We start from the raw sequence: 20,802 nt of genomic DNA, 5'->3' as shown, positions 1-20,802 counted from the left end.
TCTCCATCCTGCACACAGTTTCCATTTCTTCTCCATCCTGCACGCAGTTTCCATTTCTTCTCCATCCTGCACACAGTTTCCATTTCTTCTCCATCCTGCACACAGTTTCCATTTCTTCTCCATCCTGCACACAGTTTCCATTTCTTCTCCATCCTGCACACGATTTCCCTGGTATTGGCCTCCCCATTAAGGTGGTTTGTTTGCGATCTCAGGGTCCTGATTTTGAGCCCCTGTCAAGCCGTTAAGTAACACCAGGTGGGTTGACTCAGTCTGTCATCCTTCCAAGGTCGGCAAAATGAGTACCATCTTCCTTGGAAGAATGAGCCATTCGAGTATCCTGTGTCGGAGTGGCGACCCATCCAGGATTGTGTCCCCTAATAATGGAAAACTGTCTCGGCAGTTCTATATAAGTCTGAATATGCAGAAGGACCAGTTCTGCCTATTCCTCTACTTCTTCCTCTCCTTCTTCCCTCTTGTTGTTATGCACACGATTTACTGTGCACTACCCCCCGGAGGGATGAGCCAAAAGACCGTTCATTGGTTGCTGGATTCACAATTACCGCCTCAAGCACAGACTTGTGAGCGCGTTGATCGTGTCACGTGGTGCGCTTACAGCTGAGCTCACATCCCTGCAGGGCTCTCATTGGAATTTCCTTTGATTTCCTCTTAAACCCCCCAAAAAAAAGAGAGAGAAAATGCAGGTGTCGGTAAAATGGTGCTGAGCGAATCAATATGGAGGAAAATAATTAAAGTTATAATTTGAACGGAGAGTTTTCCTTTGAGAAATCCACCGATTCCCTCCATTTTCTCAAAGGAGTTCGTCCATCTTTATTATATCCCAACAATCAGGAAGGAGTAACAGCTGTGCCAAGTGTACAAACACAACCCCGAATCTCGATCCATTCAAAAAACAAAAAAACAAATGTCATTCTTGTTGCTTTCTCCAAACAATGACGAGCAAAAGGGGAAAAAATGTCTGGAAGGAAAAAATCTTTCGAATGATTTCTCAGATCCACAGATCAGCTTCTGCAGCCAATGCTTTCCATGTCTTCAAAAAGGGAGGTGGAATGCTGCCAAAAGGGAAGAATCTGGAAGTTGGTCGTGGTACCAAACGGTGACCTCCTTACAAAAAGGTGCTACGGCAGCTTTAACGTCAAATGAATGCGAGCAGGAAGGACAGCCAGCTTATCATCGTCTCAAAAGGAAGGCGAATTCTGGAGGTGTGAAGCAGTGAGATTGTTTTATATCAAATAAAATTGCACATGAAAAATTAAAATTCTTTCAAAACTGACTGGCAGGTGCTATATTTGATGAGTGTGCTATTTGATGAGTGTGCTATATTTGATGAGTGTGCTATATTTGATGAGTGTGCTATTTGATGAGTGTGCTATATTTGATGAGTGTGCTATTTGATGAGTGTGCTATATTTGATGAGTGTGCTATTTGAGGAGTGTGCTATATTTGATGAGTGTGCTATTTGAGGAGTGTGCTATATTTGATGAGTGTGCTATATTTGATGAGTGTGCTATATTTGATGAGTGTGCTATTTGATGAGTGTGCTATATTTGATGAGTGTGCTATTTGATGAGTGTGCTATATTTGATGAGTGTGCTATTTGAGGAGTGTGCTATATTTGATGAGTGTGCTATTTGAGGAGTGTGCTATATTTGATGAGTGTGCTATTTGATGAGTGTGCTATATTTGATGAGTGTGCTATTTGAGGAGTGTGCTATATTTGATGAGTGTGCTATTTGATGAGTGTGCTATATTTGATGAGTGTGCTATTTGATGAGTGTGCTATATTTGATGAGTGTGCTATTTGATGAGTGTGCTATATTTGATGAGTGTGCTATTTGAGGAGTGTGCTATATTTGATGAGTGTGCTATTTGATGAGTGTGCTATATTTGATGAGTGTGCTATTTGATGAGTGTGCTATATTTGATGAGTGTGCTATTTGATAAGTGTGCTATATTTGATGAGTGTGCTATTTGAGGAGTGTGCTATATTTGATGAGTGTGCTATTTGATGAGTGTGCTATATTTGATGAGTGTGCTATTTGATGAGTGTGCTATATTTGATGAGTGTGCTATTTGATAAGTGTGCTATATTTGATGAGTGTGCTATTTGAGGAGTGTGCTATATTTGATGAGTGTGCTATTTGATGAGTGTGCTATATTTGATGAGTGTGCTATTTGATGAGTGTGCTATATTTGATGAGTGTGCTATTTGAGGAGTGTGCTATATTTGATGAGTGTGCTATTTGATGAGTGTGCTATATTTGATGAGTGTGCTATTTGATGAGTGTGCTATATTTGATGAGTGTGCTATTTGATGAGTGTGCTATATTTGATGAGTGTGCTATTTGAGGAGTGTGCTATATTTGATGAGTGTGCTATTTGATGAGTGTGCTATATTTGATGAGTGTGCTATTTGATGAGTGTGCTATATTTGATGAGTGTGCTATATTTGATGAGTGTGCTATTTCATGAGTGTGCTATATTTGATGAGTGTGCTATTTGATGAGTGTGCTATGCAGTATTTGTTTAGTGTGCTATACAGTATTTGTTTAGTGTGCTATATTTGGTGAGTGTGCTATATTTGATGAGTGTGTTTATTTGATGACTGTGCTATACAGTATTTGTTTAGTGTGCTATATTTGGTGAGTGTGCTATATTTGGTGAGTGTGCTATATTTGGTGAGTGTGCTATTTTTGGTGAGTGTGCTATACAGTATTTTTTTAGTGTGCTATATTTGGTGAGTGTGCTATATTTGATGAGTGTGTTTATTTGGTGAGTGTGCTATACAGTATTTGTTTAGTGTCCTATATTTGGTGAGTGTGCTATATTTGATGAGTGTGTTTATTTGGTGAGTGAGCTGTACAGTATTTTGTTAGTGTGCTATAGTTGGTGAGTGTGCTATATTTGATGCGTGCGCTTTACACTATTTGGTTCGTGCTCTATATTTGGTGGATGTGCTATATTTGGTGAGTGTGCTATACAGTATTTGGTTCATGTGATAAACAGTATTTTGTTGGTGTGCTATATTTGGTGAGTGCACTTTACAGTATCTTGCAGTGTGCTATATTTGGCGAGTGTATTTATTTGGTGAGTGTGCTATGCACTATTTGGTTAGTGTGGTATATTTGGTGAGCGTGCTATATTCGGGGAGTGTGCTATATTTGGTGGTTGCGCAACACCCTATTTGGTTTGTGCTCTATATTTTGTGCGTGTGTTATATTTGGTGAGTGTGCTATATTTGGTGATGCACTCACTATCCAGTACTTGGCAGTGTGCTATATTTGTTGAGTGTGTTATATTTGGGGAGTGCCCTATACAGTATTTGGTTAGTGTGCTATATTTGGGGAGTGCGCTATATTTGGTGAGTGTGCTATACAGTAATTGGTTAGTGTGCTATATTTGATGAGTGCGCTTTATTTGGTGAGTTCGCCGTACAGTATTTTGTGGGTGTGCTGTATTTGGTGAGTGCGCTACATTATTTTGTGTGTGCTATATTTGGTGAGTGTGCTATATTTAGTGAGTGTGCTTTGCAGTATTTTGTGAGTGTGCTATATTTGGTGAGTGTGATATATTTGATGAGTGCGCTATGTTTGCTGAGTTCGCAATGAAATATTTTAGGAGTGTGCTGTATTTTGTGAGTGTATTATATTTGGTTGAGTATGCTATACACGATTTGGTGAGTGTACTATATTTGGGGAGTGTGCTTTGCAGTATTTTGTGAGTGTGCTATATTTGGTGAGTGTGCTATATTTGATGAGTGCGCTATATTTGGTGAGTATGCTATACACGATTTGGTGAGTGTGTTATATTTGGTGAGTGTATTATATTTGTTGAGTATGCTATACACTATTTTGTGAGTGTGCTATATTTGGTGAGTATGCTTTGCAGTATTTGGGGAGTGTGCCATTTGGTGAGTGCGCTATTTTAGGGTCTGTGTGCTATTTGGCAGTTGGTGCCTTGTTTGGAAGTTGTGCTACTTTGGTGGCGCGCTATTAGGCATGTGGTATTAAGGAGGCGTGAGATTTTGAGCCTGGTATGCTATTTGGAGGTGGGTGTGCAAGTTGGAGGAGGGTGTTGTATTTAGAGGTGGGTGTGCTAGTTGGAGGAGGGTGTGCTCGTTGGAGGAGGGTGTTGTATTTAGAGGAGGGTGTGCTCGTTGGAGGAGGATGTGCTCGTTGGAGGAGGATGTGCTCGTTGGAGGAGGATGTGCTCGTTGGAGGAGGCTGTGCTCGTTGGAGGAGGGTGTGCTAGTTGGAGGAGGGTGTTGTATTTAGAGGAGGGTGTGCTCGTTGGAGGCAGATGTGCTCGTTGGAGGAGGATGTGCTCGTTGGAGGAGGGTGTGCTAGTTGGAGGACGGTGTTGTATTTAGAGGAGGGTGTGCTCGTTGGAGGAGGATGTGCTCGTTGGTGGAGGATGTTGTATTTAGAGGAGGGTGTGCTAGTTGGAGGAGGGTGTTGTATTTAGAGGAGGGTGTGCTAGTTGGAGGTGGGTGTGCTAGTTGGAGGAGGGTGAGATAGTTGGAGGAGGGTGTGCTAGTTGGAGGAGGGTGTTGTATTTAGAGGAGGGTGTGCTAGTTGGAGGGGGATGTTGTATTTAGAGGTGGGTGTGATCGTTGGAGGAGGGTGATGTATTTAGACGTGGGTGCGATAGTTGGAGGAGGGTGATGTATTTAGAGGCGGCTGATGTATTTAGAGGAGGGTGTGCTAGTTGGAGGAGGGTGTTGTATTTCGAGGAGGGTGTTGTATTTAGAGGTGGGTGCGATAGTTGGAGGAGGATGATGTATTTAGAGGAGGGTGATGTATTTAGAGGAGGGTGTGCTAGTGGGAGGAGGGTGTTGTATTTAGAGGCGGGTGTGCTAGTTGGAGGAGGGTGTTGTATTTAGAGGAGGGTGTGCTAGTTGGAGGTGGGTGTTGTATTTAGAGGTGGGTGTGCTCGTTGGAGGAGGATGTTGTATTTAGAGGAGGGTGTGCTAGTTGGAGGAGGGTGTTGTATTTAGAGGTGGGTGTGCTCGTTGGAGGCGGGTGTTGTATTTAGAGGTGGGTGTGCTAGTTGGAGGAGGGTGTTGTATTTAGAGGTGGGTGTGCTCGTTGGAGGAGGGTGTTGTATTTAGAGGTGGGTGTGCTAGTTGGAGGAGGGTGTTGTATTTGGAGGTGGGTGTGCTAGTTGGAGGACGGTCTTGTATTTAGAGGTGGGTGTGCTCGTTGGAGGAGGGTGTTGTATTTAGAGGTGGGTGTGCTCGTTGGAGGAGGGTGTTGTATTTAGAGGTGGGTGTGCTAGTTGGAGGAGGGTGTTGTATTTAGAGGTGGGTGTGCTCGTTGGAGGAGGGTGCTGTATTTAGAGGTGGGTGTGCTCGTTGGAGGAGGGTGTTGTATTTAGAGGTGGGTGTGCTCGTTGGAGGAGGGTGTTGTATTTAGAGGAGGGTGTGCTAGTTGGAGGAGGGTGTTGTATTTAGAGGTGGGTGTGCTAGTTGGAGGACGGTCTTGTATTTAGAGGTGGGTGTGCTCGTTGGAGGAGGGTGTTGTATTTAGAGGTGGGTGTGCTCGTTGGAGGAGGGTGTTGTATTTAGAGGTGGGTGTGCTAGTTGGAGGAGGGTGTTGTATTTAGAGGTGGGTGTGCTCGTTGGAGGAGGGTGCTGTATTTAGAGGTGGGTGTGCTCGTTGGAGGAGAGTGTTGTATTTAGAGGTGGGTGTGCTCGTTGGAGGAGGGTGTTGTATTTAGAGGTGGGTGTGCTCGTTGGAGGAGGGTGTTGTATTTAGAGGTGGATGTGCTCGTTGGAGGAGGGTGTTGTATTTAGAGGTGGGTGTGCTAGTTGGAGGAGGGTGTTGTATTTATAGGTGGGTGTGCTCGTTGGAGGAGCATGTGCTCGTTGGAGGAGGGTGTGCTAGTTGGAGGACGGTGTTGTATTTAGAGGAGGATGTGCTCGTTGGAGGAGGATGTGCTCGTTGGAGGAGGATGTGCTCGTTGGAGGAGGATGTGCTCGTTGGAGGAGGATGTTGTATTTAGAGGAGGGTGTGCTAGTTGGAGGAGGGTGTGTATTTAGAGGTGGGTGTGCTAGTTGGAGGAGGGTGTTGTATTTAGAGGAGGGTGTGCTAGTTGGAGGAGGGTGTGTATTTAGAGGTGGGTGTGCTAGTTGGAGGAGGGTGTTGTATTTAGAGGAGGGTGTGCTAGTTGGAGGAGGGTGTTGTATTTAGGGGAGGGTGTGCTAGTTGGAGTTATGTGTGCTATTTGGCAATAAAATGTTGCCTTTGGGTGTCGGTCGGTGTGCTATTTGATGGCGGATTTGCAACCGAAATATTTATTGGGAGGAAGTGCTGCTTTGCAGCGGGTGTGCCGTTTGGCGATAGGTGTGATACCTTTGCACTCGTGTGCTATTCGGCAGGTGTACTATTTAGGAGGTGAGTGCATTATTTGGCACTAATTTCGAAATATTGCAATATTTAGGAAGAGTGGTTAGAAATATTGCGGGTGTGTTCTTTGTTGGCGGGTGTGCTCTTATATGAGCTCTTTGCTGATCTCGATGTGCATAAAACAAAATCGATTCCTTACCTCTCAAAGGACTGACTACCTTCAAGTGGCATTGACAGGTAAGGCACTAACACTCACAATCAGTTATAAGGAGCACGAATAAAAATTCCTTGTGATATTCTCATTGAATTTCTATCAGATCTTCCAAAAATCTTCCGATTGTTCATCCACCCGAGGAAGCGTTTACACAACCGACAAGCACGTGATATGGTGAATGATTCACACCTAAACACACACCACCCATAGTGGACTTGTTTGGCCTCGCACTGGAGAGGTGACAGCGACGTGTGCCTCGGATAAGAAAAGTTATCACTTACACACTCGAGTTGCACTCTCGCGTTCCGGGGCACACCATAAAAACAAGAGTCACTATTGACGAAGTGATGCAATTGTGACTAATAAGAGGTAGTTGTAGCAACACGTGGTTAACCGCCTCAACTATTGTTGGACGTGGGTGTGTTAGTTGGAGGAGCGTGTGCAATTTGGAGGTGGGTGCGCCATTTGCAGCATTGCAGGTGGGTGTTCTGGTTAGAGGTGGGTGTGCGATTTGGAGGTGGGTGTGTTAGTTGGAGGTGGGTGTGCAATTTGGAGGTCGGTGTGCCATTTGCAGCATTGCAGGTGGGTGTGCTGGTTAGAGGTGGGTGTGCTATTTGGAGGTGGGTGTGTAATTTGGAGGTGGGTGTGCAATTTGGAGGTGGGTGTGCTCGTTGGAGGTGGGTGTGCTATTTGGAGGTGGGTGTGCTATTTGGAGATGGGTGTGCTATTTGGAGGTGGGTGTGCCATTTGCAGCATTGCAGGTGGGTGTGCTGGTTAGAGGTGGGTGTGCTATTTGGAGGTGGGTGTGCTAGTTGGAGGTGAGTGTGCTATTTGGAGGTGGGTGTGCAATTTGGAGATGGGTGTGCAATTTGGAGGTGGGTGTGCAATTTGGAGGTGGGTGTGATATTTGGAGGTGGGTGTGCTAGTTGGAGGTGGGTGTGCTATTTGGAGGTGGGTGTGTTAGTTGGAGGAGCGAGTGCTATTTGGAGGTGGGTGTGCCATTTGCAGGTGGGTGTTCTGGTTAGAGGTGGGTGTGCTATTTGGAGGTGAGTGTGCAATTTGGACGTGGGTGTGTTAGTTGGAGGAGCGTGTGCTATTTGGAGGTGGGTGTGCCATTTGCAGGTGGGTGTACAATTTGGAGGAAGGTGTACAATTTGGAGGTGGGTGTGCTATTTGGAGGTGGGTGTGCTAGTTGGAGGTGGACATGCTAGACATGCTGTCCTTCCTAAGCGTTTCCGTTAAACCCTCACCCTGCCTTGTTAACCCCGCCTTGTTACCCCCGCCTTGTTACCCCTGCCATGTTGTTCAGTGTGTTTTTGAAGCCTTTTACAAACAATCGATCCTGGAAGTTTCTCTAGGAATTGCTCTACAATGGACCAGCGGGAGGGAACGAGGGTGGGGGCGTGGCTTCCTTACAGGACTTCCCCCTGTAAGCCCACGTGCCTCCTCCTCGTCTTCGCTCCTCGTCGCGTTGTGGGCGTTCTTCATGGTCTCCTCTTCGTTCACCTGTCGTTTCAGCGGCATGGCAGTCTCAAAGCAGTTACTTTGGATTTTATGGGGGATACCGTGCACGTGTTACAGGTACAAAAGAACACCTGGTAGCATTGAATATGGAGACCCCCGTGACGTTGCGCAGGATGATGTGCATTAGGCGTGACGTGACGCACAGCGATCTCAGGTAGGACCGTGGTGGAATGAAAACCTTGGATTCAAGGTGAACAGCGATGAAGCAACACCACGTGCGCCTCGTGGTTAACCGATCTGGAAAGGGGGAGGGAGGTCACATCGAGAGGAGGAGAGACGAGGAGAACGAGAGAGGAGGGACCTGGAGGAGGAGAGTAGAGGGGGAGGGGTTGTCCTCCTCGCGCTGTGGTTGGGCTGTTGGGGGCAACGAAGGGAGGGGAAAAAGGCGCGCGAGGCGGGAGGGCGCGAGGCTCGCGGGGGGGTTCTCAGGGAAGGGACCTCGAGCGCGTCGTTCAATCGCTGAGCCGGACTCGCCGAACCTCGGCCGCGGGCGGTAAGTTCGTTGGGCGAGTCCATCGTTCGGCGTCGGGACCGGTCCGTGGTTCGAGCGCGCAGGACTCCTACTGTCCCCCACCCGCACGCGGTCTCGATGAGCCCGCCCTCTCTTGTGGGAAAGCGACCCAGTCCCGACTCTCGAATAACTGGCGTCCGCTCGAGCAAGCGCGTCTCCATGGGGACTTTACTCGGTCCGTTGGTTCGTGCGGAACGCGAGTTAGTGCGAGCTCTCCTCCGGGGGGCGTGTGAGACTTGGTCGGTGTTAGTGTTAATCGTGCTCGAGAGGGTGGGGTGAGTACGGTGAGGCGGGCCGCGGGCTGTTTGTGGGTGGGTATTGGGGCTTATAGAGGGACCTGAGGGAGGGAGTTATAGTTATACAGTTGGAATCGACTGCGATTCGGTGTTTGTTACAGCATTGGTTTCCGCGGGGAGGCGCGATCGGTGTTATTGCCGTTTCGTTCTGCTGTTTCTTGTTCTTTTGAGAGATTAATTTAGTATTTTTTTCGCTTATGTTTTAAACACGTTTTAAAGAGTTTAATATCGATGCAAGGATTGAGTTAATATTTCGGAGATCTGAGTTTGGCGCTTATACGTCGTTTTTATTCAGTTTAATTTGGATTTTTTTCCTATGGTCTTCTTTTAATGTGAGGTAATGTTTTTCGGCGGTGTATAACCAGAGCGTTGGCGCTTGCATGAATTCGCTTTGCATGAATTCGCTCGTTTGAATTCGCTTTTATTTTTATTTCCCCCCTGAAGCAGCCTATGCTTTTAATATGAGGTAATACTTTTGGGTGGTGTTTAACCAAAGCGTTTACCTGTGACTGGACGCCGACCCGGGCGATTGTGACTAGTTCCTTAATGTAAAAGCGAAAAATACGATTGTTTTTTTTCTTGAAGTTTGCTTTCAATGTGAGGTAATTTTTGCGTGGTGTATACCCAGAGCTTTGGCGCTTGCAATTGCATGTCGTTTTTATTTTTATTTTTTCCCTAAAGTCTGCTTTTAATTTGACGTTTTGGGTGGTGTATAACCAAAGTGTTTACTTGTGACTAGTTCCTTCATCTAAAAGTAAAAAATGCAATTTTTTTTCTTGAAGTTTGATTTTAATGTGAGGTAATTTTTTGGGTGGTGTATAACCAAAGTGTTTACTTGTGGATAGACGCCGACTCAGGGTATTGTTACTAGTTCCTTAATCTAAAAGCAATTTTTTTTTCTTGGTCTGTTTTTAATGTGAGGTTTTTTTTGGGGGGGTGGTGTATAACCAAAGCGTTTGCTTGTGACTAGATGCCGACCCAGGCGATTGTAACTAGTTCCTTAATCTAAAAGTGGAAAATACAATTTTTTTAATTTTTTTTCTTGAAGTATGCTTTTAATTCGAGGTAATTTTTTGGGGTGGTATCTAACCAAAGTGTTTACTTGTGACTAGATGCCGACCCGGGCTATTGGGACACAACAACAACAACAACATGCATTTTAAAGGCCATTTTCCCTACTGGAGCGGGGGTTAGCCTTTGGGCTATTTTGGGCTATTTGGGCTATTGGGACTAGTTCCTTAATCTAAAAGCGAAAAATACAATTATTTTTATTCCTATTCCATATCCAGGTGCTGCATGATGTCATCGCCAGGCACCTAAAGGGGACCTTGGGATGACGTGCACTGAAAGGGAGTACCATAAAATGGGGGTGAATATGGACAGCAACGTGAATAGGGACACAAACTGAAAAAATGTTCAGAAACTTTTTTCGCTGAAAATTGATAACCATACTGATTTGTTGATATTTGGGTTGAAAGTGTTCTCTTGTTTTTTAAAAAAGCAACTTATAGTCCCTATTAACCCCATATATGGGTTAAATACCTTGCTCGGCTTCACGCTGTTGAGGCCAAAGCTTTCAGAATCATTGGAATCTCCTGCGATGTAGTCAACACCGAGGGCCTTTCACTCACTCACCGCAGGCAGGTTGGTGGTCTTTCTGTCTTCTACCGACTCCTCTCCGGCCTTGCTCCCCTAGCTCTCTCTGTGCTCTGTCCCCCCAATATTCCTTCAGGTCGCACAAGATCTGCCTGCAACCCTCTTATGGTTAAACTGCCAAAGTCTAGGCTCTCTGCTCACCTTCACTCTTTCATTCCCCTTTTCTCCCGCCTCTGGAACAAACTCCCCCACTCCCTTCAATCCCACTCCTCCCTCCACGTCTTTAAAACAGCTGTTCACCACCATCTCTTATCTTCCCCCATCGAAAACCTTGATCTTTTCTACCCCCGGTAATTCACCCCAGAGTCCTTGCAGTGTTCATATGTTTTATTCCTCTCCCACCTCCCCCCAAGTCCTCCCGATGTCCCTGCTCTCAAATGTTGTGTTTGTGTCCTTCCCCCTCTTCCCCCTCTCTTTTGTGTCCTTCCCCCTCTCTCCCCATCTTGTCTGCCGCTCCCCTTGTTTTTTGTGTTTTGTGTGTCGGTTTGTCTTTTTGTGTGATTAATGTTAGCTCTTTCACGAGCCTCGATCTTGTATACAAAAAAAAAAAAAAAAAAAAAAAAAAAATAGGAATAAATAGGATTTTTATGGCTGTCCCTATTCACCCCGTTTTACGGGTGAATAGGGACAGTCACTAATACAAAAAAATAATAATCAAGAAATAGGGACAGTTTGGAGAAACTTTTTAGCTCATATTTTTTTTCATTGGCACCGTGGTTTATATTATGGGTGCATATTATGTGCATCCATCTGAGCTATCAATTTAGCAATAAGTTGGAAACTCAGGATTGTTTCTTGATTATTATTTTTTTGTATTAGTGACTGTCCCTATTCACCCGTAAAACGGGGTGAATAGGGACACCATAAAAATCCTATTTATTCCTATTTAACCCATATATGGGGTTAATAGGGACTATAAGTTGCTTTTTTAAAAAACAAGAGAACACTTTCAACCCAAATATCAACAAATCAGTATGGTTATCAATTTTCAGCGAAAAAAGTTTCCGAACTTTTTTTCAGTTTGTGTCCCTATTCACCTTGCTGTTTCTATTCACCCCATTTTACGGTACTCAGTTTTCACTCCGGTTGTTTGTTTGTCCGGGCAATATCTCAGCCATCCTTTGAGCTAGAAAGCTAAAATTTCAGCACAATAGTGAGCACGTGCTTTGGCAAAACCGATATTTTATATTTTTTGATTCATTAATTTATGAATTACTTAATCATTTTCGATTTGTTAAGTACTTATTTATTTCCTTTCTCATCTGGGCAACATCTCAGGCACCTTTTGAGTTAGGAACTGATATTTGGACATGACAGTAACCAAGTGATTTGACTGTAAAGGGTATTTTTAATTTATTGAGGGTATTTTTTAAAGTCTTATTTTAACGTGAGGTTATTTTTTTTTTGGGTGGTGTATAACCAAAGTGTTTACTTGTGACTAGACGCCAACCCAGGCTATTGTGACTAGTTCCTTCGTACAATTATTTTTCTTAATACAAAAATTAGTTCCTTAATACAAAAGCGAAAAATACAATTATTTTTATTTACGTGAAGTTTGATCGTTTCACCGTAACCCTGGCCCCTGCCATTCGTTTATTTGTACAGAAACGTTTCTGACTTGATGCGGCCTTCCTTACCACAGGATGACAGGTAAGCAGTTGGCTCCTTTGTCATGTTTGTGAAGAAACCCTATATTTAAATAATTTGTGGGACTAAGTAATTTACACGAATCTGGACAGAATTTCTAGATTGCCATACTTTGGTCACAAATGATCGCCATTCGCTCTCCTTTGCCAGATCGGTGCTCGATATCCTTTGAAACCTTTGATGTATCGAGTGCAGTACCACCTTCTGACTCATGGAGGTCCTCACGGACCTGGTGCGGTTGTCATTGCATCGCAAACTTTTACCTTTTTTTGCGTAACCAGTGACGTCACAAAAAGTATCGATGTAAACTTGTGTAATAGTGTTAGGAGGTAGCTGGGTTGGCCTTCCACTTGCCATGTATGGAATCTACACACCCATGTCTTCAGGATAACTGTAGGTTATTTCCGCCGTTTAGTTTTTCATTCTCTGATTTAATATTTCTCCTTTTACCTTTCAACAATTTTTTGTCTTCTTCTGTTCTAGTGTGCTGCTTTTTGTCATCCTTTTGGATTAGGGAAATTACAAAAAGTATTTATTTTACAGTAAAAGTTCAGTTATTTTATTGAGGGTTGATATTGAAATGAGATGTTATGGATCAGGATTTTGTGGAATAGGCTTAAAGTCCCTGCCCTTTGTGCTGTGAAAATAGTGCAGGTACTTGAATCTCCACATGTAACTGGAGATGGGACAACCACAAACCAACACTGAAGTGAACTGCCGTGGAAATAAAACCTACACCACCGATGAACGTGGATGTCTGTAGCTGCTCAATCTGTTGTCCCATCGTGTAAATTTAAATGTTATTAAATATCGTACGGATGAACGAATCGACAACAAAATACACTCATCTTGAAGTAATTGATTGGTACCATGTGGTGGGGACACTGCACCCACTGACTTCCCCAAAGTTGCACATGCAAATCATACTAAAATACACAATTTGGTGTCTGTCTGACGATTTTTGACCGTTATACATTCGGTCGTTACTTATCCAGTCTCAACCAAACCTGACAGGAGGACTAAGGGTCCCACAATGAAGGTTGCAGCGAATTAATTTTCCCCCCACCCTATCCCAAGGGGATTTTCTTCACCAAAGGGGTTACATATTGAGGTGTATATTTGTGTTGATAGCTTTGTCATGGCGTTTTTCCAAGGCCGCTTCTAATAACAAAACCATAATATGAATGTTATTACAAAAGAAAATTAATACTAATAATATCCCGCTCCCCAAGGGGTTTCCTTCTTGAGCAAACACCGTGTTAACGTGTATAATTAGCTTATTGTGGTGTTTCATGGGGGCAATGGCCTCTACCAGAAGTAAAAACATTATAAACCACAAACATTTAATTGCCCTTTGAAACAGTTGTTATGGTTGTTTAACACAAAACTGAAAGGGAGAAAACCAGGGGTATGTTCAGTTACCAAGCAGCTTGCTAGCGCTTGCCAAACCAGCCGTGCCTTATGAATGGTATTGAATGGAGTGCTTGCTTGAATGCTTAAACCACTTGGTGAGCTCTCCACAAGAAACTTGGTAAATATACACCTCCCCCCCCCCCCCATATATATACACACCCCCCCACAAGAAACTTGGTAAATATACACCTTCCCCGCCTTGTGTTGTTTACATATAGCGCTAACCCCATGATTGCAGGCTATTACTGATTTCTGGTAACTTGCATGGGTCACTAAAATGTTACATAAGAAAGAAAATAAAAAGATTAAAAAAAGTATTTGTATGTATGTATGTATGTCATAATTGTCATATACACACAGGGGAAGCACACGAGAGGCATGTAGGATTTCCACATTTACGCTACCTTGTACACACGAGGGTTCTGTCTGCCTCCTACCACCACCAGCCACTCCCAAAACCCAACAGTCAAACGGCTTAGGCTAAGCAAGGCCTCAGGGGCTGGGATGTCTCATTGACGTTTCACTCTAACCGAAACGGAACTAGTTTTCTCACCAATGGTAACTAGGATAACAACCCACATTGGTATTGGGAGTTTTAATCGTAACTATAGCAGACGCCTGTGGTAAAAATACCACAATATAAAAAAGAAAGCTTTTTATTTTTGTGCTGGTTGAAAGTGCTCCAAAATGGGAGGTTATATATTTGATAGCAGCAATTTTCTTTTTCAGGAGTGATCGAGCCAGCTGTCTGTTGGATTTCATTATACACAGCCCTTTTTGTCTGATTGAAAAATAATTTGCAGCAATTTTTTCTTAATACCTTTTCTCTCCAAGGAGCATTTCTGTGTTTCAGGCTGGGATAGATAGATAGACATACAGACAGACAGCATCAGCTTATTATAATAACTAGTGAGCTACCTGTGCTATGCATGGGTGGGAGGCCAGAAGCAAACATACAATGCAGATACGGCCGAATGCTAAAGCATAAAACCAATAAATTCCACATTCCTTTAGCACCTTCAGTCGCACGTCAGACATGGACAGCAAGTTCGTGAAGGACTTCCATGAAAAACGTACCCGTTGGCAAACAAATGGGTACGTTTGTTCCATACCCAGTCAATGGCGAATCTGCATATGGCGATCCGCGAATTCACGTTTAGAAAGTAGAAACCATCACGGCATTTCGTCATTCACTTGAACTCGATATCTCTTTTTTTTCATTCCAAACAGCATACCTCCAATCACAAATGAAATAACATTAATATAAAAAATAAACTTTCAACAACATTCGTGACATAAACAAATATTTAAATCCTGATGTGAAGTTCCGTACGGTTGGGTGAATGAATGAATGAATGAATGATCGTTTAAAGGCCATTTTTCCGTACTCATTCGGGTTTGGGTGGAGGTGGAGGACTCATTCGCCTGTACGGGTTTGGGTGGAGGTTGGGAGTGATTTGTCAATAATAATGTGAGTGAAGAGTTGGAACGAACTGAGGGTGGATGGAGAGAAAGATTGTTGGAACGGCCTGATTGTGGATTGAGAGAAAGAGGTTGTTGGAACGAATTGAGGGTGGATTGAAAGAGATAGATATTTGGAAATGGGGAGACATCACACCGGGAATACATATATTATACGAACAACAATGTATGTTGCTTTTCCCGAACCCTGACAATGGGCAAAGGTCTATCTTTACACAGACTATACAGATAACTATCTGGGGATTCCTATGGTGTACCACAAGATCTTGTACACAGACTATAGAGATAACAGGACATGCGCTCTCCCTCGGAGGTAAATTTTCCAAAAAGGCAACACTTCCCACTCCCTGGATACCACTCAACCTGAGTCAGCCAATTCCATGTGTGCAAATAGCAGGTGTAACTATTTCCCCATGCACATTTTACCTCGCCTGAGTGCGACTTTTTTTTAATTAACCTTGCCAGAGTCTCCGGAGTGAGAAAATGCATACATGTTCTGTCTTTGAGCATAACCAAAACGAATGCGTTGTGTTCTTTTTTTTACTCAACTGCATTCACACAGGACAATTTTAAATGCAATTATATCTCTAAACACATACCAGGTGTGTTTGAACATTTTTTTTTACAACTATTTACACACTTTGCACTGGTTCGGTCCCTGGTACGCAAATGAGAGGGAAGAGGGGGAACAACGCACTTTGGCCCTCTTCTGGGCATCAGGTCGACGGCATGACACTCTTAAGACCCCTTTCAGGGCCACAGGTTGACTGCATCGCGCATCGGTCCATTGTAACAAAACGGGGGTTCGCGCTGTTGACCCAGTCCCTAATTAACGGTCACAAAGCATGTAGTCCTTCTGGCTGTCCACGACAACAGTCCCTAACAAGTGACAGCAGATCGGCACAGCCACAATGTATGTGTTCCTTGGCTGTCAGCAATGACAATCCACAACAATATAGAGGCAAGCAGCTTGTAGCATCTCCACCAAGCAGTGGTCCCTGGGTTGGCATGACAAGGGTAGCATGGAATAGGCTAAGGCACAGCAAAGGAATGGCATAGGCATCACAAAGGTATGGCAAAGGCAAACCAGTTTCTGCAGGCATCACTAACTGGCCTCCCGGTGCACCCGCACTTGAGGGAAGTAGTAGTGGTGCCACCCGATCCTAGGACAGGCTTGGCCCTAACCTATCCGTTCCCTCCCCTTTAACTCCATGGTGTATATGTATCCTCCACCACCAGTCTCTCTCTGTGCCTGCTCTAACCCTAGCTCCCCTTTTTAATAGTCCCTATGTCTCTGAAATATAATGCCCGTCTCTTGGATTTCTTCAGTCGGTGCCAAATTCCTAATAAAATCCCTCTAACACCCTCAGGATCCCTTAGGAAGAAAAGGTGGATCTGTGGGAACCTAAGCACAGGTTTGAGATACATTTGCAGGTCCCATGGCTTCTCCAGATGGGCAAATCCAGTGGCCAACGATTACCTGAGGGGTGGATGGTGCGAAGTGTCATACACAACATTCCTTACTATCTTAATCATTACTACATATTAATTAAACTCCCCTGGGACTTTCCAACTTGTCTCTTTAAACTACGTGGCTCTAACAACCGACTTCAACCGTCTCTCCGTGCATTGGTGCTCTCACTGTTTCGTGCGTTATCCTTGATTTTCGAGCGTAGCTCCATTTGCAGGTCTGCCCAACAGCATACACTCATACTCGGCATCCCTGGGATGCTGAGGCCATCACCGAGCTTACCTGCTCCATTTTGAATTGTGGGTGGAGCTCTCCTGGCTTCCACCCTGTGCCCTTTCCGGCATCTGGTGCTCTGGGCCCCTCTCCTGCTACCCGGGCCCCCTCTGGGTACACGACCTACTCCTAGCCTGTGAGCTTCCAGCACCCGGGGCTCCCTTCACACAATACTCACCTCTCTCCCGAGCCACACCCACGGCCCGTCAAATCACTTTGCACACCTGCAAAGGAAACACTTTCCACACACCGCACCAACCGCAGAACGATATTCATTGTAAATTTGACTATATCCCTCAATCTTACTTTTAAACTAGCCTTGGGTTTCCTTGAGATGGACTCACCCCCTCCCAGTCACTCCTTCACACCATTCTCTCTTTTACACATTCACTCCCAGGCCGCTTTCTTGCATTCATGCTCATTCCTTCATATTTCCATTCATTCAATGCACCATCTACATAATGCCCACTGCCTAGCTCATGCTTGACCCATCATCCCTTACACTACAACGCTCCTTTTGTCTTATTTACCCTTTCCACCATCCAGTCAGATTGTCGCCTTAAGGGCGTTCGTGTTTTCCGAATTGCAAGAGACAGCAAGCACACCTCTTTCAGTAATTCCCATGCCGGCATACAAATCCTTCCACGATGGCCGATGCCCCAACACCGGCTTCTTGGTTGGGGAACGCATAGGCCTCCGGCCATTTATATCAACTAGGGCATGCCCGTACTATATATATGCCCGTACTATATATCTATCTAAAATTATATCCCCCCCCTCTATTTACATGAAATGGTTTGGTCCATTCGCAACGCCAAAGCGAACGGCGAACGGCTTGCGAGTACAGTGACAATCCCCCCCCCCTCTATTTACATGAAATGGTTTCGTCCATTCGCAACGACCACAGAACCCCCCCCCCCCTCTATTTACATGGAATGGTTTGGTCCATTCGCAACGCCGGCACACGCGATCGTTCGCTGCTCTCTGATTGGTTGAATCGTTTTTTGGACATAGCTCGGTAAGTAATTGTCCGATTAATATGAAACCTTGAAAAGGCACATCCTCGGGTCCCCAGCAATATACCTGGCAAGTTAAAAGTATATCGGACCCGTGGTTGTCGAGAAACAGCGGTCACAGACAGACAAACGTACAAACGTACAAACGTACAGAGATTACTGGAATTATAGATAGATATATATATATATATATATATATATATATATATATATATATATATATATATATATATATATATATATATATATCAATATATGTATATATATATATAAATATATATATATATATATACAATATATATATCAATATATATCAATATATATATATATATATATATATATAAATATATATATATATGTCGGAATGGGACTTAGAACTTGGGACTCAGAAGACTCAGAGAAAGGAGCAACGGATATATTTATTAGAACTCGTTACACAAGCTTGCGGAAAGCAGGGTGTCGCATGAGGCTCACACAAAATGACCAACACTACAACAAGATGCTCTGAAATAATTCGATTTAAACTTGATATATATAAAGAATATAGGGTGTGGCTTTAGCTCACAAGATACAGAGAAAGAATGGGCTCATTGGTCCTCCCACCATAGTCCCATCCTGTTGTTCAGTTAGTTAAAGGAAGTTCATCCAAGGCCACTCATGGGTTAGCTCAGATAAGGAGATGGTCAGTAATATGTGGCAACATGTTTACAACTTTCTGTATAGAGACCTTGGTTGGGAAAGTACAAAGGGAGTGGGCACTCATAAATGTGTCAGCCCACAGGATATTGGCAAAGTCATGAGGGAGGCTGAGAGATAGCAGCAGCAACCAAGGCCAAAGAGGGGAACTAAGAGATTATGCCATCCCAGGGCAAGAGCTCACAAGCACAGGACTCCTTATTAGGGTATTACACATCCTCAATGCACAAGAAAGAACTAAGTATTATAAAAGAGTACAGCAATCAGTCAAAACAAAACATATAATTGGTTATACTTGGTAATTGGTAAAGCAGCAAGAATTACAAAGGGGGAGGGGCATAACAGCTCCCTACATACCGCCCTTTTGGATCTAAGATACAACGTTATCTACGAGCCAATCAAAGGCCTTTATTTCAAACAAAGCAGAAACAAAACAAATCAGGAAAGTCATTCAACATATCACGCGAAGGCAGCCCAGTGAGCATGTCCCGTACCCAAAGTACCACACATCGCACTCAGCAGGATGATTCGCGTCTGTATGTGAGTATGCAATGTAAGTCCGTAAAAGCAGGGTGATCAAATGGCATGTAAAATCCTCCAAGAGTAGTGAAATGTTAAATAGGTCGTGTCACTAAACATACCACGCGAATGCAGCCCAGTGAGCATGTCCCGTACCCAAAGTACCACACATCGCACTCAGCAGGATGATCCGTGGGTATGTGGGTGTATGCGGGTGTATGTGGGTGTATGATGTAAGTCAGGTGTAGATGGGTGTATGATGTGAGACCGTAGAGGCATGAAGATCGAATAGCGTGTCAGATCCACAACGAAGACCTCTGGTTCTGCCGGGGTCCACACCCAGGAGGATCTCCCGACCCACCCTTCGACCACAGAGGTGCGGCCAGGACTCCCCCCCGACTGGAGCTCGCCCAAGCTTCCCCAGGTGAAATCCTTGTAGATCTTCAGCGCTCAATCGATATTCATGTTCATGAGGTCTCTTATATGCTGGTGATCTGGGGAAGACACAATGTCATCAGTATCAGGTGGCTTAAACCTATGGCCAAAAAACAAAGCATAACGGTCCAAAGGAGGGAGAGAAACTTCCTTTGGGTCAAAGTCGAGGTCGTCCGAGGCGATGCTGCTTCCATCGCTACTATCCATGGACGAATCTTCAAAACAATCAGATTCAGAACTCAGAGTATCTCCAATGTTGAGTTCCTCACCATCCAGGCTTGGGTTTGCAGTTGGGTCCAAGTCCAGGATTGGGTCAGTGACGTTTGACTCACTGTGTGCTTGTGAGACATAAAGGTGTGCTCGTGAAACATAAAGAGGCAAAGCCTGCATTGAGACATAAACATCAGTCGGGGACCCTTGCAAGGGGCCCACATCATCATTGGTATCATCATTAGTAACATTATTCTCAGGTGGCGTAAGCCTGCGGCGTCGGCGGCCTGCAACAGTCATAGCCTTACACATCGAGAAAAAACGAGAGGACTCCCTTAGGAACTCGTTGGCGTCTGCATGCGACATGTTGGGGTCCAGAGTAATCGGCGTCCTGGCAGCCTGAAATGCTCTGAGGTCCGCAACTGTGTAATCAAAATCATTATCGGTAATATCAACAATGGAAGAACAATCTTCGGAAGCGGAGATCTCATTGTCGCGGCCCAGTGCCTCGTTCGGGTCGTCGTTCCAGGATCCGCGATCTGCAGTCACGTCGACGGCCGGTGTGTCATCGGGACCCGCGGTCAGCTTATCGATCAACACCATGGCCTTTTCTGTTGTCGTCTTCAGTGTCCATCCTGTGGTAAACTTTCTCACACACGCAAGGACTAAAGCCTTGATTAGTACACAACAGACCACGATTCCAAGGACTATTGCCAAGGCGGTCAATATCCACTTTACTATCGTTCCTGTCCATCCTTTGAACCAGTCAGTAAGCCACTGGTGAGAGGCTTCCCGATCCATTCGATCCTTTGTCAGTATATGAGCACTTTCCCTTAACCTTATAATAGCAGCACTGACCCCTGTGAAGGATCAGGAATAAAAGTACAACATCTACCCTCAATTATCCCACATACCCCTCCTCGTTCTGCCAATAGCATATCTAACGCAACCCTATTTTGCATAACCATTGTACGCAGGTGGACAACCGTGTCCAACATTTCGTCATGTGCTGTAGCGGTGTCGTTGGCCACCTGTTCTAAGATTAACGCAATTTTGTCAATGCGGTAACTGCTC

General features: G+C 44.5%; 1 protein-coding gene across 3 annotated transcripts in view; it reads left to right on the top strand.

Moving 5' to 3' along the window:
- Positions 1-8,468: 8,468 nt before the first annotated feature.
- ATF7IP2 (activating transcription factor 7 interacting protein 2) overlaps positions 8,469-20,802 on the top strand; it is a 192,274-nt gene continuing 179,940 nt past the window's right edge. For all 3 annotated transcript variants that reach the window (XR_013624714.1, XM_078785581.1, XM_078785582.1), the window contains exons 1-2: positions 8,469-8,596; positions 12,172-12,216. The gene's annotated coding sequence lies outside the window, so the exon portion shown is untranslated. The remainder of the gene's footprint in view (positions 8,597-12,171; positions 12,217-20,802) is intronic.

Source organism: Myxine glutinosa, chromosome 10, assembly GCF_964187855.1.
Source record: "Myxine glutinosa chromosome 10, kmMyxGlut1.1, whole genome shotgun sequence".
Lineage (NCBI taxonomy): Eukaryota > Metazoa > Chordata > Myxini > Myxiniformes > Myxinidae > Myxine > Myxine glutinosa.
This window is presented reverse-complemented; position numbering and strand designations above follow the sequence as displayed.